This window comes from Mus caroli, unplaced genomic scaffold (assembly GCF_978045245.1).
Source record: "Mus caroli unplaced genomic scaffold, Mus_caroli_1 scaffold_15, whole genome shotgun sequence".
Classification (NCBI taxonomy): Eukaryota; Metazoa; Chordata; class Mammalia; order Rodentia; family Muridae; genus Mus; species Mus caroli.
Genome location: NW_028227270.1, coordinates 94,873,338 through 94,893,761, shown reverse-complemented (window position 1 = coordinate 94,893,761; position 20,424 = coordinate 94,873,338). Strand labels below are relative to the sequence as shown.

Sequence of the window (20,424 nt, the reverse complement as noted above, 5' to 3'; positions counted from 1 at the left end):
AAATGTTATACAAGAATGAAGTGAGGTAGTTCAGCCAGAGAAGAGGTTGTTAGTTCTTCCAATGGCCTTACTTTGACTCTTAAATATTATTAGTTACTATTCATGATGATTTGCTTGAAGATACTATTTTCAAATATGTGAGGCAATTCTAAGTGTTGAGAAAGTTGTGGTATGAAACATATCAAATCAACAAAATATATTAAATGAAAAGGTAATCTTCTAAACATCAAGGTGAGTTAATGTATGAAACTCAAAAAAAAAAAAAAAAAAAAAACAGTGAGCAACCAAGTAACCACGAGACCATGTCTCTAGGAAGGAATGCTTTGGTTGATGATTAGCATAGCTCTCAGTCATGTGGCTTCATGTGACCAGGTCTCGAAGCACAAGTCCACACAGTTGGCACACACACCAGCTTCGGTGGGTGCACAGGGACTGGTTTGCTAGTTTTACTTCCTATTCTCTTCAAGTAATCACATTTTCTTCTCTAGGGTTACAATGTCTATATCAGCCAGGTATTTTCTTCCCATTATGTTTCAGTGCAAAAACTCAGGTTTTAAAAAACAGAGATAAGACAGCATAAAACAATCAAATATACCATTTATGATGTAACTATAAATATATATAATTTCCCATCTTCTGCAGATACAAAATATTGATGGGAAGCACAGCCAACCAAAGAGATTCCCATGGACCTTTAAAACAGGCTGAATGTAAAAAAGGATCCTTCTTGTTTCTTTTAAGAAGCCAAATTCAAAGTTCTAACTGTGGCAATGCTGTACTAGAGGAACAATTTACCCATGTACACTGTACTCATTGTGCTAAGTTAAAATGAAAATAGAGAAACAGATATTAACAGGATTTTCAAAGACATTTGGTTATTTTTTTTAATCTCACATAAAACTATCATTTAAAACTCCAAACCACCTTGCAAGTCTGCCCAAAGATTCCTAAGTAAAAATATGATGAACAATAGCCACTGGGACATGTCTATTTTTTTTTCAGGTATTTATGCTTTGTTGTTTAATTTTTTAGAGTCAAAGGAAAAATCTTAAATATACAATAACTTTATGATACAACTTCACATTAGAAGAATTTTTCAATACATTTTTAAATTCAATTAACATCTGGATCATAGCCCCCTCTCTCTTCCCCTCTCAATCCTGCCCTCAACAGCCCCTTCCCAACTATCCCATTCCTTTTCTCTAAGGAGAAGGGGAAGCCCCCCTTGGGCACCACTCTATGCTGGGACATCTAGTTCCAGTAGGACTAGGCTATCCTCTCCCATTGAATCGCATCCAGGTAGTACAAGAAGGGGAAGGGGATCTTGGCTAGCAACAGAGTCAGAGTCAGCCCCTGCTCTAATTTTTGGGGGACCCATGTGAAGACTAAGCTGTATGTCTGCTAAAAATGTGTAGGGAACCTAGATCCAGCTCCTGAACTATCTTTGATTGGTGGTTCAGTCTCTGTGAGCCTCCATGGGCTCAGGTTAATTGATTGTGTAGGTCTTCTTGTGGTGTTCTTGACCCCTCTTCTATTTTCCACTCTTCCAAATGGTTCCTTCCACTCTACCTGATATTTAGCTGTCGATCTCTACAACTGTTTCCATCTGGTGCAGAATGAAACATCTCAGGAGACAATTACGCTAAGCTCCTGTGTGCAAGCTTAACCGAGTATTATTATTAGTGTCAGGGTTAGCTCTCTCACATGGGATGGAGCTCAAGTTGGGAAAATCATTGGTTGGCTGTTTCCTTAGTCTGTGCTCCATCTTTATCCCTGTGTATCTTTTAAGCAGGACATGTTTTGGGTTGAAAATTTTGTGGGTTGGTTGATGTAAGTCTTCCTCCACTGGAAGCCCTATCTGGCTACATGAGATAGGCACTTCAGTCTCTATATCCCATGCTGGTAGGAATCTCAGCGAGGGTCACCTGGATAGATGCCTCATAGCCTCCCCAGTCCAAGGCCTCCAGCTGGTCCCAAAGAGATTCCCCAGTGATTTCCTTTCTCACACCCAGTCCTCCCTCCACACCTGATAACCCAGTTTCCTCTCCTCAACCCCTCTTCCACAAAGTTCCCTCTCTCCATCCACATACATTGATTATTTTGCTTCCATTTTTTAGTGAGATTCACAAATCCTTCCTTGGGTTCTCCTTATTACCCAGTTATTTTGGACTTGAGGATTGTGGCATGTTTATCATGCACTTTATGGCTAATATCTACTTTTAAGTGAGTACATACCATATCTATCTTTCTGGGTCTTATTCTCCAGTTTCATCCATCTTCCTGCAAGTTTCATGATATCTATGTTTTTAATAGCTGAATAGTATCTCATTGTGTAAACACATGCCATTTTCTTTATCAGTTCATTAGTTGAGGCACATCTTGGTTGTTTCCAGTTTTGGGCTATTATGAATAAAGCTGGTATGGATATAGTTAAGCAAGCATCCCTGTTGTATAGTGAGGGAACATTTTACACCTATGCCCAGGAGTGGGATAGTGGGTCCTGATGTAAAAATATTTCCAATTTTCTAAGAAACTGCAAATCTGATTTCCAAAGTGTTTTGTACCTGTTTGCACTCCCACCAGCAATGAAGGACTGTTCACATTGCTCCACATCCTTGCTAGCATGTGCTGTCAGTTGAGTTTTTTATCTTAACCATTCTGATTGGTGTAAGGTGAAATCTTAGGGTCATTTTGATTTGCATTTCCTTGATGACTAAAGACAATGGGCATTTCTTTAAGTGATTCTCAGCCATTTGAGATTCCTCTGTTGAGAATTCTGTTTAGGTCTGTACCTCATTTTTCAATTGTGTAACTTGGCTTGGTGATATCTAATTTCTTGAGTTCTTTATATATTTTGGCTGTCAATTCAGGGTTGGTGAAGATCAGTAGGCTGCTGTTTTGTCCTACTGATTGTGTTCTTAGCTTTGCAAAAGCTTTTCAGTTTCATGAAGTCTTACTTATTAATTGTTGATCTTATCCTGAGCTGCTATTGTCATGTTCAGAAATTTATATCCTGTGCCAGTGAATTTAAGACAGTTCCCACTTTTTTTTTTCCTGGTTTTTCGAGACAGGGTTTCTCTGTGTAGCCCTGGCTGTCTTGGAACTCACTTTGTAGACCAGGCTAGCCTCAAACTCAGAAATCTACCTGCCTCTGCCTCTCAAGTGTTGGGATTAAAGGCATGTGCCTTTAATTCACCACCACCTGGCCAGTTCCCCACTTCCTATTCTATTAAATTTAGTGTGCAGTTATGCTGAGGTCTCTGATCTACTTGGGCTTGAGTTTTGTGTAGGGTAATAGATACTTTCATTTTTCCACTGTATAATTGCTACATCCACTAAGTAGTGACAAGCACGACAGGCCCCAAAAACCTGGGCACTGTCTCAAGGTGAAAAGTTCATGGAAACTTAGTCTCCTGGAATAGTAGCAACCTGTATTACGAATGCTCCAATGTCCTTGCGTTAGTTGGTAAACAGATCTGTGTGCTTTCCCTTAATATTGCTTTATTATAAGTGCCTCTATTTGACATATAGCTAAGTTAGATTCTAGGCAGTCCTTGAGCCTACCCTGGGCATGGAGAGCTAAGTCACTGCCCTACACATGATTTTACCATTATTTAGGAAGAAGGAAGTTTGTGATCTAAGGCGGAACCAGACTAGATACTTAGAACTATAGATAGCTGAGTTACACCCATATACGAGTATTTACAATAGCCTAGGGGGAAGGTGGACTATGCAGTAGACTAGAACAGGAACTATGGCAAGGGCACAAAGAAGCCCCTGGCTTCTAAGATTAAGTGGATCTTAAGTGGAGCTGTTTTTGATCCCAGTTGTAACATTATATTTTATGCCAGTTGGTCCCTGCCAGTCCTTCCATGTTTGCATTTCTCTGCTTTGTGTAAGAATCCAGTAACCTCGTTGTGCCTTGCTGGTGTGTCACCTAACTTCCCTATTTTCTTCTGTATAAAAAGTTTGATGCTCTATTTGTCAAATTACATTCAGATTCAGCACACTCTCTGGTGTCGTGTCTGTTTGTCATCCCATTCCCACCGACTCTATGCCCATCTGCTGGAACCCCTGATTCCATGGATGAGGGGGGGCGATTAGGCCCGGTCTGTGGCATATAGTTTTGGCTTCTTTGTCAAATATCAAGTGTTCATAGATTTGTGGGATTATTTCCAGCTCTTTTATTCTATTTCATTGATCTATCTGTTTATTTTTTTATGCCAATACTATGAGTGTTTTATTACTATTGCTCTGTAGTACAGCGTGAAATCAGGGATGGTGATACCTCAATAAATACTTTTATTGTACAGGATTGTTTGAGCTATCCTATACTTTTTGGTTTTGCACATGAAGTTGAAAATTGATCTTTCAAGGTCTGTAAAGAATTGTGTTGAAATGTCTATAATAATAGACATTACCTCAGAGTAAAAGGCAACAAGAAGCAAGCTGAAGTAGCCATTCTAATATCAGCTAAAATAGACTTTCAACCAAAATCAGTCAAAAGACATGGGGCAGTACACTTCATACTCATCATAGAAAATAATCCAACAAGATATCCTTCTTGCTGAACAATTCTGAGCATAAATATCTCAAATGCAAGAGCACTCACATTTGTAAAAGAAACATTAGTAAAGCTTAAATTGTATATTAAACCCAACACATTAATATAGAAAGACTTCCAAGGATCCCAATGGAGGAGCTAGAGAAAAGACTGAAGGAGGTGAAAGTGTTTGCAACCCCATAGGAAGAACAACTGCAGTACAGTCTGAGCCCAACAGAGAAACACCAAATCTCTTTGTCTGGTATTGAAGAACATAGATGGCTTGCCCCTTCAGCTTTGCTGCCTACAATATGCATTTCTCTCCTGGGTTGGTTCTACTCCCTATATGCAGCTCTCTTTGAAGAGGTTTCACAGCTATAGCTCCTATAACATTTCCAGGTCTCCAACACAAACCAGGTTCCATTTTCAGCGCTACAAACAATAGACTCCTACCTTCTTAGGGTTCTTTCTTTCTTTCTTTCTTTCTTTCTTTCTTTCTTTCTTTCTTTCTTTCTTTCTTGGTTATTTTATTTATTTACATTTCAAATGTTGCCCCCCCTTTTCCAATTTCCCTTTTCTTAGGGCTTTTTCACAGGGTCTCCTTTACTACATGCTGCCAGGCCTTAGTCACTGTGATGGTTTGTATATCACTGGACCAGGGAGTGGCACCATCTGAAGGTGTGACCTTGTTGGAATAGGTGTGGCCTGGTTGGAATGGGTGTGTCACTGTGGGTGTGGGTATAAGATCCTCACCCTAGTTGCCTGGAAGTCAGTCTTCCACTAGCAGCATTTGGATGAAGACATAGAACTCTCAGCTCCTCCTGCACCATGCCTGCCTGGATACTGCCATGCTCCAACCTTGATAATAATGGACTGAACCTCTGAACCTGTAAGCCAGCCCCAATTAAATGTTGCTTTTTATAAGACTTGCCTTGGTCCTGGTATCTGTTCACAGCAGTAAAACCCTAACTAAGACAAATTGGTACCAGGAGTGGGGTATTGCTGTGATAGGCCTGACCATGTTTTTATTCGAAAGAATGTGGATTTGGGGACTTTGTATTTGGAAAGCAATGGAATGCTTTAAATGGGGCTTAATGGGTCATCCTAGTAGGAATATGGAAGACTTAATTGCTGGGAGTAATTTGAACTGTGTTGACCTGGCCCAAGAGATTTCAAAGGAGAAGAATTTCAGAATGTGGCATAAAGACTGGTTTTGTGGTATTTTGGTGAAGAGTGTGGCTACTTTTTGCCCTTGTCTGAAAAGTTTGCCTGAGGCTAAGGTGAAGAGACTTGGATTAATTGCATTGACAAAAGAAGTTTCAAAAAAGCCCAGCAGAGATTTTGTTCTCTGGTTAAGTCTCACAAAGAGAAGTTTGAACAAGCATAGCAAGCTTAGAAAGGCAAAATATAAAATAAATTGTTCGAATATTAAAGGAGTACCAGGAAGTGAAATGGAGCAAAATCTTGTGTTCTAGGAGATAACAGATTAAGGGAGTGGGACCTTGGGGCAAGATTCTACCCAGCTTAATTAGATCCAGGCATGGTGGTACACACCTTTAATCGAATACTGATCTCTACATTCAAGGTCAATCTACAGAGCAAGAACCAGGATAGCCAAGCTTAGGCAGTGAAGGATTTAGAAAACATAAAGCTAATGATAATGTAATAGTACAAGGGGATCATGTTCTAGTTCCTGTAAGCAGCAGAACTCGGCAGCTTCAGCCACGTGGCTCTGGCTCTAGAGTTAAGAATGGAAGGAACTACTGGGAAAATTGATGGTGGTTAGCTGGAGCTAAGGAATTAGCAGTGATTAAGAAGAGACCAGCATCACTGAGGTGAAATCTTCTGGACATTGTTTTCTGGGAGCACAAAGAAGCTGTGTTCCAGAGATACCCGAGGTTGTACCTCATGCTGCGGCTGGACTTGGTAATGTGTAAGAGTCACTCAGGTGGTACTGCTTGTGAAGGAATGAAGGGATCATGGAGAGAAGCTGAGGCTTAGCACTGTGAGAGGCCAGGGAAGGCCATTGGAGAAAGTGAAGCCTCAGCTGTAGTTGATGGCCCAGGACTGAAGGGGTCATGCAAAGAATTTGAGGCTTGGCACCCTGAAGAGAGCCTATGAGAGGCTATTGGTGAAGCCTAGTTGGAGTGGAACACCCCAATGTATTGGAGATGTCAGTACCATGGGATGATCACCAAGAACAGCAGCCGTAGTGGAGTGGATCATCCTGAGCTTAGAGTGCTACAGAGGGCAGAGCTGGAAAAGTGAGGCCAGCCCTTAGGAGGAGTCCAAAAGATCAAGTGGAATACCAGACACTGAAACAAGAAGCTGTAACATTGAAATTGCCTTGGAGACTCACAGATGTTAAAGATGCCAGAGCCATGGGATACATGCTGAGGAAAGCTGCTAACAGGGAGTAGAACCAGCCCAGGAGAAAGCAGTTTGTTGCAATCAACAAAGATGAAAAAGGAGTGGAGATCTGAAGACCGCTTTGACATCAGCCATGGAGATGCAGAGTTTGGAGTTTGCCCAGCTGGTTTCCTGCCTTGCTTTGGGGATTACAGTTAATTAAGTTGAATGAATCTCAGAAGAGACCTTGAACTTTGGACTTTTAACATTGTTGCAACTGTTATAGAGGATGAGGACTTTGAAAGTTGGACTAAATGCATTTTGCATTATGCTATGTTTAAGTATGGCCCCCATAGACTCTTGTTTTTGAACAAGTCTATGGGGACCAGGGAGTGGAATGTGATGGTTTGTATATCACTGGACCAGGGAGTGGCACCATCTGAAGGTGTGACCTTGTTGGAATAGGTGTGGCCTGGTTGGAATGGGTGTGTCACTGTGGGTGTGGGTATAAGATCCTCACCCTAGTTGCCTGGAAGTCAGTCTTCCACTAGCAGCATTTGGATGAAGACATAGAACTCTCAGCTCCTCCTGCACCATGCCTGCCTGGATACTGCCATGCTCCAACCTTGATGATAATGGACTGAACCTCTGAACCTGTAAGCCAGCCCCAATTAAATGTTGCTTTTTATAAGACTTGCCTTGGTCCTGGTATCTGTTCACAGCAGTAAAACCCTAACTAAGACAGTCACATTCTCAAATCCTGGAGAAATAAGCCTGACCCCTTCATTCTTGCATCCTTCATGCTTCTAAAGCCTGTACAATGAGGTCAACACTGCTCAATGCTGATGCAGTTTGGGATGGGATCTGGCCTCCTGAAATCACAAGATCAGCAGCTTCTTTATGTAGTCATTATTTAGTAGCAGAAATCCATTAGGCTTAGCTGGGTGGGCACTGTCCCAATGCAAAGCAGGAGGCTGTTCCCTGAAGGTGCTCATTCAGGTACAGCCTTTCTTTCAGCACACGCCTTGGATGCAATATTATTAAGCTTCCTAGTGTTATCTCTCCCTCAATTTCTACATTTTGTATTTTTTCTCCCCACTTGCCTTGCCCTAAAATTTATTCCATTACTTTTAAATTTAGACTCAGTCAAGTTCTTGGGACATGAGAAGAAAGCAAATAAATCTTTTGACAAAAAAAAAAAAAAAGTCATACAAATGGTCTTTAGGTCATTTGTTTAAAATGTTATTTTCCTTTATAAATCTCCTGAGAGAGTCTCCCGGTCTGCATGGTTCTCAGCACTATAGTCATCCAAGCTCCAAGGAGAAAGGGCCTTAAGATCTGCTCATAGCATTCAATCACTTCACCAGTCCAAAATATTGAAAATTTCAACTTTCCTCAAAGACTAATATGGTCCAGTTTTCACAGCAATATTCCTTTCCTGTACCAACAGCTGTATTAGTTACTTTTGGTTGTTGTGATAAAATACTATCACCAAGATTGACTTAATGCAGTTTATTTTTGTTTCTAGTACCAGAGAAATAAGAGTTTATCATGGTGGGAAAATAGCAGCCAGGGACAGGGACAGCATGGCTTGCCTGCATGCACAGGAACCCAAGTCCTCAGACTTTCGATTGCATTCAAGCAGAGAAAGCAAACTGAAAGTTGTGTGAGTTTGCTCAAGAACACGATCAACATTTGGGGACCAAGTGTTATACTACCAAAGTCTGTAGTGAACAGTTTTCATTTAAACTTTCACATACTAGACAGTAGAGACAGGCTCTCTACTGAAATGACCCTATAAACAACAAATATCAATGGCAATTTCTCTAGCTTCTATAGCCAGTTACTTTTACATGAATATTTTAGTTTATTATTACCTCAATCATTGTTATAGTTTAGTGTTTAAAAAGACACAACTTATGAGCATGTTTTATGTGAGGTTTGTGATTGATATTTTGAAGTCAGTGCTTCTTAGTAGACATAATGGTATTTTAAAAAAAATCATTAATTTTTAAGGAAATAGGAGGTTCCCTAGCCACTTCCAAACTTATTTGGGTATATTAGCTTCTTGAAAATAATGAGGACAGATTTAGTCACAATTTGGCTTTTAGCAAAAAAGTCTTTCAGAATAGATTACCAAACTTCTTCAGATACTTAATCCTGGATAGATTTACCTTTTTCAAGGACAAAAAAAATGTACACAGAACAGTTTTAGTCTCTTAAATAATGGGAGTATAGCATTTTTAGTTTGTTTTATTTTTGTCATTGCCTATAGAATTTATGTTATATGCAAGCATTCTCCTAGATAGAAATCTCAGTCTGTTATGCCAAGCCTCCCCTATTCCCACATGCCCATAGATGCTGGTTGCCTGCTTTTATTGTGAATGATAGAGTACTATTCCTGATTGTGATTCATTTTGCTTACATATCAGTCTTGTTATAGCTGAATATATACAAAGGATGATAATCACTGTATTGTGTGTCTTAGCTTTGTGTCATAAATAAGGATCTTTATTTGCATATTCATGGTTTTCAATAATATTTGCATAAGGAGAAAGCCAGAAACTTTGAGTACTAGTTATTCTTTCATTGTTTATAATGTTTTACACTTGGGGGCTTACCTTTTTCTTAGTTTATTTTTTCTGTTAGATAAATATTCTTTTATTTTTATGCTTAACTTAGAAGAGATGGCTGTGATAACTTATATTTGCAAAGGCAATACACTAAGAGTGTGTTTAAGGGAGCATGGGCTTGCATTCCGAGAGTGATGCTCTCTGAGACAGGAGTATTATCTTAAAACTTTGAGGCATTCTGGACTATACAGTAAGACCTTGTCTCAAAAAAAAAAAATAGTCAAAGTTGATTTACAAATTCTTAATTTAGAAATAGGCTTGGAATCTTCCTCAGTTCAGAAAAGGAAAATCTGCATCAATGCCTCCACTGATAACAAACTCTACTCCTTATTCTGTAGTCCTAGATTTAAATTATCTTGATCCCATATTTAACATGCGACATAAAAACCCCTTTAGATGTATTATAATTAAGGGGAAAAATTAAAAAGTGGTTTTGAAAATGAGAAGTTGCAAAAAAGAAGACATTTTCCAGAATAAAATTTGCTAGAGCAACAAGGTTGAGGATTTTATTTATCACTTTATGTCAGTTTCCCCAACTAGCCTTATCTGAAATGCTTACAAATCATATGTAAGATCATTTCTTGTCTATGAAAAATATTTTGAAGCGTGTGGTATCTAAGGCAATAAGGAAGCCAATCCTGATCATTTGTTGTGGGTATTCTTAGGATTTTGAACCCTGCTTCTTACCCAGCACTACTGTCAGACCAGCTTTTTACAGCTTGTGGGTAGAAACCAACTACTGTTTGATTTTCTGCTACATTACACTGCACAGCAGAAGGTCTGATCTCAGAGTTCTTCAGTTGATTTCAATCTATCCAGGGGATTTCTGTAATCAATTACAATCTCCTTTCCCATTTTTAAAAATTAATTTTTAGATAAGCATACACAAAATGGATTTCTATTTGACTCTGCCTGCCATATATATATATATATATATATATATATATATATATATATATATATATGGTCCGGTTTCACATTTGCTGTCCTTCATTAGGTATATAACCACTGTCTCTCTCCTTCCATTCAGGTGGCCTTTTCAGTAAAGTGTTTTATTCAGTCTGCTGTTTCTTAATTTCTCGTTTCTGTTTCCACTGATTATTTAGAACTTTGGCTTGTCTTTTCTAACATCTTGTTCAGATGTGCATAGATGTGCAAACCGCACATAGAAACACTGAAAACTTCACTGGTCATTTTATATTTTAAGATAACTTTTAAAAATAGACATTTTGCTTTGAAGTACTAAAGTTTATTTATTTGTGGGATGTTTTGCCTTGTCTGACAAGTGAATTTAACAAAATGTTCTGTACAGAATTAAGCATTAAAATGGTGCAAGAATGTGCCCAAAATAAAACAAATGGGAAGCCAGGAATGTGGTGATTAGACTGTGAAGGTTTTGTGGCCTGCAACTCCCTGATTCCTTAAATAAAGCATCATCTCCATGGACGCCCAATTAGATATGATAGTGATAGTACACACTTGTTTTCTTATGTTATTCTCTCTTTCTTAGTTCTAGGAAATAAGTATGGGATCCATATATATGTTGTTTCTATTTACATAGAAAGAAATGTAAACACTTATCTTAGAGAGGTTAAACAATAACCCAGTACCTCTAAGGTAGTTTAAGGGATTGGTGAGATCAGAATACAGAAGGCCACCTACAAAGAAATACTGAGTAATACTGAGTGTGAATAGTAAGTGCAAAAGATGGGTGTGAATACTGATTGTGAATACTGAGCGTGGATACTAAGTGTAAATACTGGAGTATAAAGGCTATGTACAAATACTGAGTGTGAAGACTGAGTGTAAGGACTGAGTGGAGATCCTGGGTGTGAAGACTGAGGCTCTTTTTGCTTCTTCTTTTGCATTTGATTTGATACATATTATCATAGCAACCTTAAGTAGCCAATTCACCTATTCTCACAAATGATAATCTAATGTATGAAGATATGCATAAAGCCATCTTGTATGCTAAATACACCTTAAAGTTCATTGGAATTGAAAAACACACATCCAGGTATTACATGCTCATTACTTATGACTTTCTGACTTTATTTATTTATTTTTTAAATTTAAAGTTAAAATCATGGGTGGAAATGAATGGACTTCCCTAAATGGTTGGACTTGGAGGGCATCATCCTGAGTGAGGTAACACAATCACAAAAGAACTCAAATGATATGGACTCACTAATAAGTGGATATTAGCCCAGAAACTTGGTATACCCGAGGTATAAGAGACAATTTGTAAAACACATGAAACTGAAGAAGAACGAAGACCAATGTGGACACTTTGCCCCTTCTTAGAATTGGAAACAATCACCCATGGAAGGAGTTACAGAGACAAAGTTTGGAGCTGAGACAAAAGGATGGAACATCTAGAGACTGCCATATCCAGGGATCCATCCCATAATTAGCCTCCAAATGATGACACCATTGCATATACTAGCAAGATTTTGCTGAAAGGACCCTGATATAGCTGTCTCTTGTGAGACTAGGCCGGGGCCTAGCAAACACAGAAGTGGATGCTCACAGTCAGCTATTGGATGGATCACAGGGCCCCCAACGGAGGAGCTAGAGAAAGTACCCAAGGAGCTAATGGGATCTGCAACCCTATAGGTGGAACAACATTATGAACTAACCAGTACCCCGGAGCTCTTGACTCTAGCTGCATATGTATCAAAAGATGGCCTAGTAGGCCATCACTGGAAAGAGAGGTCCATTGAACATGCAAACTTTATATGCCCCAGTACAGGGGAATGTCAGGGCCAAAAAGTGGGAATGGGTGGGTAGACAAGTGGGGGGGAGGGTATGGGGGACTTTTGGGATAGCATTGGAAATGTAATTGAGGAAAATACGTAATAAAAAAATTCAAAAAAAAAAAGATTCACCCTGAGATATTAGAGACATTAAATATGTTTATTCAGAAAGAGCTTGCCTAAATGTTTCATGGTCAAGGTGTTTATTTTGTGTCTATTCAAATATATTAGCACAAAGTACCACTTACATGTAGAGATTTATTCTACAACATTCCATAATGAAAAATATGTCCTTCAAAAAACAGGCTGCAGCCTTATGTCTTGAGTAAGGATCCACAGCACAGAGAACGGTGCTGGGCTTGGTTGCTTAGGCCTTCAATCCTTGTTTAAAGGAAGCAGGTTCAAGGTCATAAACAGCTAAATAGTAGCCTGAAATACATGAGACTACCAAGGCAATGGTTAAAAAAATGATGAACTATATAGAGAACTAAATGAAAATGTCTCCCTACTGTGTTGTGACAGATTATGTTCTGACAATGCCAGTTGATTTATGATTCGTGTTAAGGGTTCCATTTGCTCTCCCATGTCTTCCTGGAAATGTACCATTATCAGTTTCTTCCTAATGTTACATAAAACAAATACATTTTAATATTTCATTTATGATCATCATTGATCTACTGTCCCTTATTTTCCTATTGCTGTGAAAACTGCCATGACCAAAGTCAATTCTGAGAGGAAAGGGATTATTTTAACTTATAATATACAGTACATCAGCAAGGGAAGCCAAAACAGGAACTCAATGGAGCTTGAATCAGGAACCAATGGAGGACGAACAAGGACTACCACTTACTGGCTTGTTCTCATGCTCATCCAGATACATCTCCTAAACCGCTCAGGCCTGCCTGCCTAGCTATGTTACTACCCACACTAGTTTGACACACAGAAAGTGCCTATATCAATTAGCAATGAAAAGAAATTCCTCAAAGGCATATGCTGGCTCAGCTTATTAGGGCAAGTTGTCAATTGAAAGTCTGACTTCCCAAGTACTTTTATCTTTGTTTGCAACTTTACCAGTAAAGCTATGGCATCCTACATGTTGTCAAGATGACATCACTTGAAACTATAATAACACCTTTCTTGTTTATCTCAATGAGCTCATACCATTATCATAATATGAAATATACCAAAACTTTAGAGGTTCCATGGTCTTTAAGTTTCAGGGTAAAATTTAGCTTTGGGGGCAGTCTTACATATTCCAAGCTACACCATGTCTTATCATGTATACAAGAATGACCTTAAATCTCCTTCCTTCTGGCATGGATTACAGGTATAAGCTACGATTCCACCTTAGTTCTCTGAATTGTGAGTGTTACTGCATCTGAGTAAGGAATACAAACACAAACAAAAATCAATCCAAAAAACAAAACAAAACAACCATATTCTCTCCTGTACCCTCCCTCTCATGACAGCAGTTGGTACCTGAGCATGGTGGTCACTGAGTTGGGAATCTGGTGGATGGGCACCTAGCCACAAACCTGCAACCCAGAGGCTCTTCACCCTGATGCTGCAAGGGAGTTGAACTCATCCAGGTCAGGAAGATAGAGAAGTATTTCTTGAGGCAGAGCATGGTCTGAAGTTTCTGGGGCCAGCTGTTTGCTGCCTTCTGGCAATGTTACCAGGATTCCTATAGCAAATTTGTCTTAACCAAAGTTAAGTACATCAGAAGGTGACTGGTAACCAGAAACTTCTGTCCCAGAGACTCCTGACTAATACTAACAGATGCCACGCTGGGCAGAGCACACATTTCCTGCCATAGTTGCTTGCTCAGGGTACATCCCAGGAGGACTCTATTATGAACCCACAGAATCAGACCGTGACCACCTTCACTCGGACCATCAACCAAACTTGGCTGTTGGTGGCAGAAGTGGTGTTGTAAACATGTAAGATGTGTTTTGTGTTTACTGTGTGAACTCTGACAACAGAAGCTGGGCCAAAATTTGTGGAGAAGCGTCTGTCTCTCTAACTTATTTGGTCTCTAGAGCTGTCAGAGAATTTTGTCTTGCCCAGTTCAAAAGCAGTGTGACCAAGACAATGAAGGGATTTATGTACATCTTGGCCAGGCAACAAAGTGAGGCAAACTCTTATTGATACAGCCAAAGTGTCCAAAGAGAAAGCAAAGGAGATGGCACTGGCAGTGGCAGAGAAGGCCAAGGGCCTGGCCACCAAGGATGCAACCAAGTTATATCAGCAGCAGTTTCATTAGCTCAAATGCTGTCCTTTCTCCTCAGTGTATTTGATATTTCTTTTAAAGTAACAGTTCTTTTATTAATTGAAACACAATAATGCCACACTGTCCTTGAGGGAACTTAAATCTCTCACTTAAAATCATTGTTCTGAGGGAATAAAGACTGGAGCCTCTTCTTTGATCTTTCTCCAGAATTATGTATCCAGTTTGCTGTGCTTTAGGCACACATAGCTCATCATATTCAGTCTCTCATTCTTACCGACTTCATAGTCTGTTTGGCACCACTTATTTTCCCTGCACCTACTGGAGCACATGCTGCAGTGTTCTCACCTTTTGTATTTTCTCAGGGCTTCTGTCTCAATGCAGAGCAGCAAGCATCTTTCCCTTACAGAGGCCAGTGAGCCTAGGAACACAGTGTGGGAATGTGCCTGTAAATTAATTCTCGTTTGCTCCAGAAATAGTCTTCTATTGGTGTGTAATGAGAGCTGAAATGAAAATGTCACAGTGCCCCCTTAGAATACCAGTGCTGGAATAGCACTAAAAAGAATCCACAATCCAACATCTCTAGCCAGAGCAAGTTCACTAACTGGTTTCATAATTGTGCTGAGATTCAAAATATGCTCATAATTTCATGGACCCTGGGGTGCAGATTCATTTGGAATATGCTGGTGCTGTCCTAACAGAAAATAGACTACATTTTATTTGTTTATAATGTTCATTAGGATATTGACTTATATAATTTCCTAGTTGTTCTAGGCTACAATATATATTATATGTGACAGAATTTTCCCTGTCCAATCACACAAAAATATTAGCGAAGCAGGAGGCCTGTATTTGAACAGGGAAAAGAGAGGCAGAGCTAAGAGTTACAGGGACAGGAAGCATCTCACAGAGAGGGTGAGGCCAAGATAGAAGCGGGCAAACAGGAAGAACCTGAACCAGTGTGGCTTTAATTAGCCACACATGGGTATTGAGATATTAAAAGATAGAATAATTGGGATATTTGTCTAATCTAGGTGGGCAGCTTTTATCTTTATCAATTGGTTCTGAAATTATTGTATTGCCATCTTGTAAATTGAGAATTTATTGATACATAAATCTGTTTGGTTAATTATAAGCTTCTGGATTTTTATTTCTACCAGGTTGATGGGTATTGTGACGGATGACCATGGTGTGGAGGGTCACTGTGGGGGCCAGCAAGAGAGTTGTTGGCAGCAGGAGCACAGGAAGCCTGCCAGTCCACCTTGCTGGAGAGTTGGCAGGAAGAAAGCAGCTGGAGCGTGGGGAGTTGTCAGACTATTTTTAATATTTCTTGCAACAATTATATGTACCAAATCACAATTATATATGGCATTTGGAATAATATAATATGTATTATGTGTAAAACTTATTACAATATGCTATTACTAAAAGTCCATCTCCAGCCCTCTCCGTGCTTGGGTTTGTACGTGAGATTTCAGGACAACCATATTTTTTTTTTTCTAGGAAGCACTATAAAACAAAAAACAAACCATGATCAACCTGAAGGAATATACTTTTGTCATTAGTTATATTTTAAAATATCTGAATTTCAAGAGAAACAGTTATATATCAAAAGTGGGGTCCAGCATCTGTAGGACATGAGGCTCAGTGTCCACAGGACAGCAAGATACAATGACATGCCCAAGGTCAGAAGAAGTACATAGTTAATGTTAATACATGATAGATTGTGTATTCCATAGGTGCAGGGATCCCTGTTTTATTCTCTGATGTATCCCAAGTGCCTTGAACAATATTTAGCACATAGCAGGTATTCAATAAACACTTGATTTGATTGTTCTTTCCAAAAATAATTCTTCAAAATACAAAGTCTCCTAGTTGTGGATTCCTGTAAAATAAAAAAAAAATAAGTTACATAGTCTCTTATTCATAAAAGGAAAAACCTAAGTAAATAAACAATCACACTTTTAAGCAAAACAAACTTCTAGCAGTGTTGGTCTAAAATCTTATAGCTCAAATATCTGACGCATAGGACTTAGTCATGATCTTCTGGGCTCCAAAGTCTTTGAGCTGTCCAACTTCTCTCATTCTGTCACTTGTGACAACACACAGTTTATCTTGGAGAGAAAATCCAGCTCTACTTTATATCAGTTGCCGTCCTTGACTGATGTTTCACAGTTCTGTCATCTCTAATATCATGAGGTCTCTATCCTATCGTTTCACCAATGGCCTCTCCTTATCTATCCTAAGGGACTCCAAATCTGCCACAGGAAGCCAGACTTCAGCTGTTCTCTATAAGTCTCACAGTCTTACATTGTTCAAGCTTTAAAATGAGCACCATGTAGAAGATTCTTAAATATTTTCAAGTTTGACTGCAGCCTTGCTCCCCAACCTCACCCCACTGCATCTGTACGCTGATACCAATAATATTTCCTAGAAATATTTTGCTTTAATGATGTTGGTCCCTTACTAATAACAGCTGAATTTTCAGCCTTAGCTTACCAACATCCATTGTCCCAGTGAATCAAAAATGGCTTAACTTTCACAGATTGTTAATTGACAATAGTCTCTGGAGGACTATCAATCAACCTTCCCTTGAAACTTCACAAGTCATGTTCCCATTGTTCGAATTTCTCAGCATTCTGTCTTTATGAATCTGTATTCTTATCTTATTAAGCTCCTACAGAACAAGTCATTAAGTCTGAGAATTCAGTGGCTTTTCTATGACAAGATTTCAAACCCTTAGCCAAGCTGAGTTGGGAGCAACAACATGGTCAGGATCATTTCAGTAACATCCTACTTCTCTTGGTCTAGGAGTCGAGGTGGAACCAGTCTTGCCACTATCTTGTTCTTAGCTCAAGAATAATTCAGGTCTGACTTCTGACTTCTAAATTGTAAGAGAGTAAATGTGCATTGTATAAGTCATGAAATCTGATGTTAGAGGCAGCGGCACTGTAGAAAGCAAGGGCTCCGACGCTCGTCAATTTCAAGGACAGACAAGACTAAAACTTCAATTCTGTTTTTCTGTGAAAGTTTGCTTCTAAGACTCAGTTTTCTGATCTGGAAAATGAATTTGAGGCCAGCCTGGGCCACCTATAGAGAAACCATTTCTGTTCTACTTTGCTTTCTCTTGCTGTGATAAACACCATGGCGAAAGACAACTCCGGGAGGAAAGAGTTTACTTTAATTAGAACTCCTAGCCCACAATTTACCATGGAGAGAAGTCAAGGTAAAGACTCCAGTCGTGCAAGAATTTGAAACAAAAGACAAGAAAGGAGGAATGAATACTCTTACTGGTTTCTTCCAAGACTGACATTCCGCTAACTACCTGCCAAGGAATAGGATCACCCACAGACTTGGCCACAGGCAAATTTGGTTTGAGCAATTCTTCATTCTTCCCATATGAAACTCAGTTTATGTCATGTTGATAGCTAAAGCTAATTATGAAATATATGGGGGAATGCTTGGGTTTGTATGTGAGATTCCAGGACAACCATTTTCCCCCCAGGAAATACTAAAACAAAACAAAAACCATAATCAACCTGAAGAAATATACTTTTGTCATTAGTTATATATTAAAGTGTCTGAATTTCAAAAGAAACAGTTACTTATACATCATAAGTAGGGTGAATTCCAAGTTACTGTTGAAAGGAGAATTGTTTTGAGAATAAAAAGGGTATTTCTAAGGATTTTGTCAGAATAGAAAAATACTTGTGTTTACCTTTTGGTAAAGGGCTTTGAGAATATTATTTTTGTTTGTTTGCTTGGCTGATTTGAATTTCTTTTTCAGAAATCATTTCTTCCCTTTTAGTCATCCTATTCTTGTTTCCAACATATGATGATAAAAACACTAGGTGACCATTTTATTTAATTTTATCTATTTTTTTAGATGGACAACAGTTTAATTTCTTTATACCAATAGAACAGGGTTGAGTAATTTAGAAGGTGAATCAGAAGCAGATTGAGTTGAATTTTGAGACAGTGTGATTTAAAGTATTTCTGCTGAAATCAAAATCTCTGGTTGTGATGAACTTGCATTCCATATTTGGAGGTGAAAGGAAGGAAAATATGCCTGCAACTTTCATAGACTTGCCTCTGGGACTGTCAGGCTGCAGGGTCCCTCTGCAGCAGCTCCAGCCTTTGATTCAATCTCTTTAGAAAGTAATCCACCTCCAGAAAAATCCAGTCTATTGTCTTCTCTCTCAGTGCTAAACTCCAGCAAGTGTGTAAATTGAAATCTTACTTGAAAATAAATTCATTTTTCTAAACATGCTTTATCAACTATACAGAATGTGACACATGCCAAATGCTCATGATGGAAGGATTAATACACTTCCATGTTTTCTATTTCTGAGGGAGAACACACACACAGCTAAGCAAAAATTCATCTGTGTATCCTAACCTGTGCCCTGTGCATCTGTCAGCACTGTCTGTCAGCCCATTGCTCATGCATTCAACAAATATACCTTGATCACCCACTTTTTACCAGAATTTGAAGCTTTCAGTACAAAGAGGGAAAATGAATCTCACTAGGAAATAAAAAAGGGGAGGGAATGTGGGTGAAATAATAGATATTTGTCCTGACTTAAATCATAAGATCTGGGTAAAATCACTGTGCTAAGAGTCACAGTGAGGGGACTGGAGTCACATGAACGAGAGAGGTCTTGAAGAGCTCAAAGGTCAGCTATGTCATCACAACATGCACCGTGGCCTGCAATTTCTCATATAGAGATGCTAAAACCCCTTTTTTTTCTGTTTTCATTTGTAAAGATATTTGAGTGTTAACATAGAAATTGGATAATCATCTTAATGTGTTGCTGAGAAATAGCTCTAGTAATTCATAAAGTATTGCCCCCACCAACTGCAGTATCTTCATACTAGTGTTTGTATGTGAGATTCTCCTGAACCTATCACAATTCAGTGGTGAGGTGGGGATTTTAATTGCTAAGTTCAGAAAATGGTGGGACACGGTACAGTATGTATGAGAAGGTTACTGTCAGATAGTAATTTCCTTACATTTTTGACCCTGGCCCAGAACACAGGTTTCTATATTAAATTTTCAGGGACTTTAGCTCTGTCTGTGCAGTGCATAATATGTTTGAATCCATATTCCCCTCTCCCTTTATAACATTGATTGTTTAAAGTTCTTAAGTTGAATACATCAACTTGGGGAAGAAGGTTATATTAAGAGCAATGTGATCTGACTCTTATATTTGCTCTCAGCTAAAAAGAGTATATAACTTTATTTTAATAGTTAGCTACTTAAAAAAAAATCTGCCTCAGACATTTCCGAGAGCCAGTTCCATTGACTGTCATATTATAATTCTATCTCTACTGGAGCATGAGCAAGACATTTACATTGTCTGTAATATTAAACAAAAATGTAGGTAAGTTTAGTGTGGTGAAAGTGCCTCACTAAACCCTAACTGAGGATTCAGACTGAGGGGGCTGGTGAGATGGCTCAGTGGGTAAGAGCACCCGACTGCTCTTCCGAAGGTCCAGAGTTCAAATCCCAGCAACCACATGGTGGCTCACAACCATCGGTAATGAGATCTGGCACCCTCTTCTGGAGTGTCTGAAGACAGCTACAGTGTACTTACATATAATAAATAAATCTTTAAAAACAAACAAAAAAAAAAGAGTCATCCATGTTTGATTTTGCTTTCAGTGTCCTAGAAATATATATGCCTATGATACAGACTGTACCAAACTAGCTAGTACTCTGTAGAGTACATCTGCCAACAATTAACTGTTTCAGGTCACTACAGTATTTTTCTTATTGAACATCTGTATTGTTAGTAAATTAGGATAAGCACTATACTAAGGATTGAAAGATTGGACAACTTCACCCCACCTCTAGCATGAGCTGCAAGTTCTATGGCAAATTCCTTTACATTCTTCCTGTCTCAGCTTTCTGGA

General features: G+C 38.9%; 1 pseudogene; it reads left to right on the top strand.

The window, feature by feature from the left end:
• Positions 1-13,548: 13,548 nt before the first annotated feature.
• LOC110308477 (PRELI domain-containing protein 1, mitochondrial pseudogene) lies at positions 13,549-14,544 on the top strand (annotated as a pseudogene).
• Positions 14,545-20,424: the final 5,880 nt, after the last annotated feature.